Consider the following 6,455-nt stretch of genomic DNA (forward strand, 5'->3'; position numbering starts at 1 on the left):
GATTAGCTAACAATGTGCCGTTGGAACACAGGAGTGATGGTGGCTGATAATGGGCCTCTGGTTCGCCTACGTAGATATTCCAACTACAATAGTAATTTACAACATGAACAATGTCTACACTGTATTTCTGATCAATTTGATGTTATTTTAATGGACAAAAAATGTGCTATTCTTTCAAAAACAAGGACATTTCTAAGTGACCCCAAACTTTTGAACGGTAGTGTATGTGCTACCATTTGGAATTATACTGCTGTGTACAATACACTGCTGAAATACATAGGTCTAGGTTGTATATAACAATAGATTCCACTCATTATCTGAATTTCATTGAGACACTGTAAGCTGATGAATTTCAAGCAGAGAGAGAGGTGATACTGTATCAGTTGACAAGTCCCGTAGAAAAGGTGATCTTGTGCAATGTTGCATGGGGCAGTGCTGTTTTTACAACAGCCAACTGCTTTACAATATCCCTATTTCTGATGATTTGTCCTACGTATATTATCTATACAAAAGTATGTGGACACCCCTTCAAATGAGTGGATTCGGACATTTCAGCCACACCCTATGCTGCCAGGTGTATTACATCAGGCACACAGCCATGAAATCTCCATAGACAAACAAAGGCAGTAGAATAGCCTTACTGAAGAGCTTAGTGACTTTCAACATGGCACCACCATAGGATGCCACCTTTCCACCAAGTCAGTTCGTTAAATTTCTGTCCTGCTAGAGCTGAATCCTGTCAATTGTAAGTGCTGTTGTTGTAAAGAGGAAACGTCTAGGAGCAACAACGGCTCAGCCACGAAGTGGTGGGCCTCAAGCTCACAGAATGGGACCAGCAAGTGCTGAAGCGCGTAGTGCGTAGAAATCGTCTGTCCTTGTTTGCAACACTCACTACCAATTTCCAAACTGCCTCTTGAAGCAACGTCAGCACAATAACTGTTTGTCGGGAGCTTCATGAAAAGGGTTTCCATGGCTAAGCAGCCACACACAAGCCTAAGATCACCATGCGCAATGCCAAGCGACGGCTGGAGTGGTGTAAAGCTCGCCGCCATTGGACTCTGGAGCAGTGGAAAAGCGTTCTCTGGAGTGATGAATCACGCTTCCCCATCTGACAGTCCGACGGACTAAACTGGGTTTGGCGGATGCCAGGAGGACTCTACCTGCTCCAATGCATAGTGCCAACTGTAAAGTTTGGTGGATGAGGATGGTCTGGGGCTGTTTTTCATGGTTCGGGCTAGGCCCCTTAGTTCCAGTGAAGGGAAATCTTAGCGCTACAGCATACAATGTCATTCTAGACCATTCTGTGCTTCCAACTTTGTGGCAACAGTTTGGGGAAGGCCCTTTCCTCTTTTAGCATGACAATGCCCCTGTGCACAAAGCGAGATCCATACAGAAATGGTTTGTTGAGATTGGTGTGGAAGAACTTCACTGAACTGCACAAAGCCCTGACCTCAACCCCATCGAACATCTTTTGGATGAATTGGAACGCTGACTGCGAGCCAGGCCTAATCGCCCAACATCAGTGCCAGACCTCACTAGTGGAGGCTGTTATAGCAGCAAAGTGGGTACCAACTTCATATTAATGCACATGCTTTTGCAATGAGATGTTTGACGAGCGAGCAGGTGTCCACATACCTTTGGTCATGTAGTGTATGTATGTAATGAAACTGTAAGACTGACATAGTTCTCAACATGCTCACAACCTGCCATTGAATACAAATAATTAAAAAATGTTACATGTCAAGTTATAGTCAAACTGCATGGAAAATCATATTTACCATTTCACTCTATTCATCACCTTAAAAATAACTGTTTTGACATTTGTATCTTGTATTATTTGCTAATGGATTTAATAGTAGTTAAAATGACTAAATAGTGAACATTATCTGAGGTATTGCTGACTAAGCAAGTATTAGTATTTCATAGAACTTTTTGCATGAATGACTCAGGGGCGAAAGACCCCAATGAATGCACAATCAAAGGTTCTGAACATAAGATAGGGGAGGGGGTATTACAAGTGTTGTCAATTTAGAGTCTTGTACTTAAGTTTGGAAAATTCACCACATGCTTATGAAAATAGCACCAAAGGGATTAAAGAAAACGTAAATCAATCCATCCACTCCACCTGTTGTATGTCTTATAAATTATGCACAATCATCATGAAATGTACTAAGCTTCAAAAGGTATTTATAATAGAATGTGATCGACTATGATGTCTTCTCAGTTCATTTGGTCTTGCTAAATGTAAATGTAATGAAGACATAGGCCTACAATGTACAATGTTATGTGATTATAATGACAAATAAAATCATAAAATCAATTATGTGAATATTGGCCATTTTTAATATTGAACTTTTAATTTTCATTATTTAAATAACAGAGTGCAATTACAGCTGTCTATAAGAACGCCAAAACATTTCAATCAAACTGCTGCAGCAAAATACCCATCAATTTAGGTATAACGTTTCCTGTAAACAGTATATACAGTGGTAAGAAAAAGTATGTGAACCCTTTGGAATTACCTGGATTTCTGCATAAATTGGACATATAATTCCATCTGATTTTCATCTAATCACAACAATAGACTAACTAATAACACACAAATTATTGTATTTTTCTTGTCTATATTGAATACATCATTTAAACAATCACAGTGTAGGTTGGAAAAAAATATGTGAACCTTAACTAAGCTAATAACTTTTCCAAAAGCTAATTGGAATCAGGAGTCCGCTAACCTGGAGTTCAATCAATGAGACAAGATTGGAGATGGTGGTTAGAGCTGCCCTGCCAAATAAAAAACACTCACAAAATTAGTGTTCTATTCACAAGAAGCATTGCCTGATGTGAACAATGCCTCGAACTAAAGAGATCTTCGAAGACCTAAAATGAATAAAATGTTGACTTGCATAAAGCTGGAAAGGGTTGCAAAAGTATCTCTAAAAGCCTTGATGTTCATCAGTCCAGGGTAAGACAAATTGTCTATACTTGGAGAAAGTGCAGCACTGTTGCTACTCTCCCTAGGAGTGGCCGCCCTGCAAATATGACTACAAGAGCACAGCCCAGAATTCTCAGTGAGGTTAAGAAGAATCCTAGAGTATCAGCTAAAGATTTACAGAAATCTCTGGATATCTCTATGGAACATATCTGTTGACAAGTCTACAATACGTAAAACACTAAACAAGAATGGTGTTCATGGGAGGACACCACGGAAGAAGCCACTGCTGTGCAAAATAAACATTGCTGCACATCTGAAGTTCGCAAAAGAGCACCTGGATATTCCATAGCGCTACTGGCAAAATATTCTGTGGACAGATGAAACTACAGTTGTGTTGTTTGGAAGGAACACCCAACACTGTGTGGAGGAGGGAACATCATGGTTTGGGCTGCTTTGCTGCCTCAGGGCTGGACAGCTTGCTATCATCAACGGAAAAATTAATTCCCAAGTTTATCAAGACATTTTGCAGGAGAATGTTAGGCTATCTGTCCGCCAATTGAAGCTCAACAGAAGTTGGGTGATGCAACAGGACAACGACCCAAAACACAGTAGTAAATCAACGACAGAATGGCTTCAACAGTAGAAAATATGCCTTCTGGAGTGGCCCAGAGTCCTGACCTCAACCCGTTTAAGAGAGCGGTTCACACCAGACATCCCAAGAATATTGCTGAACTGATACAGTTTTGTAAAGAGGAATGGTCCAAAATTCCTCCTGACCGTTGTGCAGGTCTGAGCCGCAACTACAGAAAACGTTTGGGTAAGGTTATTGCTGCCAAATGAGGGTTAACCCGTTATTAAATCCAAGGGTTCACATACTTTTTCAACCCTGCACTGTGAGTAAAGTAACGCTCCCATGGTGTATTCGATAAAGACATGAAAACATATAATTGTTTGTGTGTTGTTAGTTTAGGTAGACTATGTTTGTCTATTCTTGTGACTTAGATGAAGAACAGATCAATTTAATGATCAGTTTATACAGAAATCCCGTTAATTGCAATGGGTTCACATACTTTATCTTGCCATTGTAAACATCTCACCAAATTCATAATAGATCCACTGATGTTGATAACCTCTCAAAACCAAGTGTACTTACCCAGCCCTTTCTAAACGGTTGGCACCAGTGGTTTAGCGGAGGGTAAATGGGAGTGTTACTTTCATCACTTTTCACAATGAGTAGTGTTTTTTTCCACTACTGTATATCACTGGGCACCACTACAGCTGGTACACACAGTCAGTATTGGGGTACTGAGGTAGGTTGAGCTGGTACTTCTTATCCGTGGCAAGAGGCACAAAACGTTCCCGCAGATAGTGTTAGCGTCCACGGAAGTATGTTGCTGACTTCTTAGGGGCAGTCGGGGGAGACCATCTGTGCTGCTCTGCTCCTCATCCCAACCTGAAGAGGACATATAGTATGTGCGGATATCACTATCCCAAATGGAAACATTGTGGTCCAGCTAATAGCCATAAGGGACACTGGATTGAACCTCTGTATTCAACAAATAATGTTCCTTATGTTTTCTCAACAAAATACTGCCCAAAATGTTGTTTTTATCAAGCCAAGGACAGTACCTTTTGCAATTGAGATATAAACTCAGAAAAAAAAGAAACGTCCCTTTTTCAGGACCCTCTCTTTCAAAGATAATTCGTACAAATCCATATAACTTCACAGATCTTCATTGTAAAGGGTTTAAACACTGTTTCACATGCTTGTTCAATAAACCATAAACAATTAATGAACATTCACCTGTGTAACGGTTGTTGAGACACTAACAGCTTACAGACGGTAGGCAATAAACCAAGATGGCATAGCAGTCAGACGTCCTTTGTCCTCGTCTTGTCGTGTCCCGTGTATATATATATTTACATGTTTTCTTCGCATATCTTTTTATATATTTTCTTTTCTAAAAACTCAACTTCAAAAGACTCTCCTGCAACCCGCCTCACCAATTAACAAAAAAAAAGTATTATTCACCCCAAATCTGAAATCCACAATAGAAGCTAGCCAGAAGCTAGCCAGTTTACTGGCTAACGTTAGTATTCAGCTAACCACGGTTGGCTCGAAAAGCTATCGCCAGTTTTGTACAACGCAAGTCAGACCAGAGCATACCGGACCTATTTTCTCTCCATATCCCTGGATTTCTACCGCAAGCTCTGGACATTTACACCTGGATCTTGCAGCTAGCTAGCTGCTATCCGAGTGACTATTGGCTTACGTCGGGTCCCGGAGCAAACATCAATTATTCCGGAGCTAGCCAGCTGACGAGTTCCATCAGCCACTCCTGGGCTACAATCACCTATCCGGACCCCTTTTACTGCCGATGCGGAGCCCCACCGGTCCTTCACAACTGGACTACTGACGTTATCTGCCTGAGGGAGTTATCCAACAGGCCCCTCACGACATTACCTGAACGCCAATCTGCGTCCCGCTAATCGTTAGCTGTCTTATTGGCTGCTATCTGAATAGGTCTTTCGGACAATTTTCTTGGGTCACTATCAAATCAAATGTATTTATATAGCCCTTCGTACATCAGCTGATATCTCAAAGTGCTGTACAGAAACCCAGCCTAAAACCCCAAACAGCAAGCAATGCAGGTGTAGAAGCACGGTGGCTAGGAAAAACTCCCTAGAAAGGCCAAAACCTAGGAAGAAACCTAGAGAGGAACCAGGCTATGTGGGGTGGCCAGTCCTCTTCTGGCTGTGCCGGGTGGAGATTATAACAGAACATGGCCAAGATGTTCAAATGTTCATAAATGACCAGCATGGCCGAATAATAATAAGGCAGAACAGTTGAAACTGGAGCAGCAGCAATGTCAGGTGGACTGGGGACAGCAAGGAGTCATCATGTCAGGTAGTCCTGGGGCATGGTCCTAGGGCTCAGGTCCTCTGAGAGAAAGAGAGAATTAGAGAGAGCACACTTAAATTCACACAGGACACCGGATAGGACAGGAGAAGTACTCCAGATATAACAAACTGACCCTAGCCCCCCGACACAAACTACTGCAGCATAAATACCGGAGGCTGAGACAGGAGGGGTCAGGAGACACTGTGGCCCCATCCAATGATACCCCCGGACAGGGCCAAACAGGAAGGATATAACCCCACCCACTTTGCCAAAGCACAGCCCCCACACCACCAGAGTGATATCTTCAACCACCAATTTACCATCCTGAGACAAGGCCGAGTATAGTCCACAAAGATCTCCGCCACGGCACAACCCAAGGGGGGGGGGGGGGGGGCGCCAACCCAGACAGGAAGATTACGTCAGTGACTCAACCCACTCAAGTGATGCACCCCTCCTAGGGACGGTATGAAAGAGCCCCAGTAAGCCAGTGACTCAGCCCCTGTAATAGGGTTAGAGGCAGAGAATCCCAGTGGAAAGAGGGGAACTGGCCAGGCAGAGATGCACTGTATGTGTGTATGTATGTTTGTATGTATGTAAATAATAATAATATATTTTTTC

The sequence above is a fragment of the Oncorhynchus gorbuscha genome, linkage group LG24 (genome assembly GCF_021184085.1).
Source record: "Oncorhynchus gorbuscha isolate QuinsamMale2020 ecotype Even-year linkage group LG24, OgorEven_v1.0, whole genome shotgun sequence".
NCBI classification, from domain to species: Eukaryota; Metazoa; Chordata; class Actinopteri; order Salmoniformes; family Salmonidae; genus Oncorhynchus; species Oncorhynchus gorbuscha.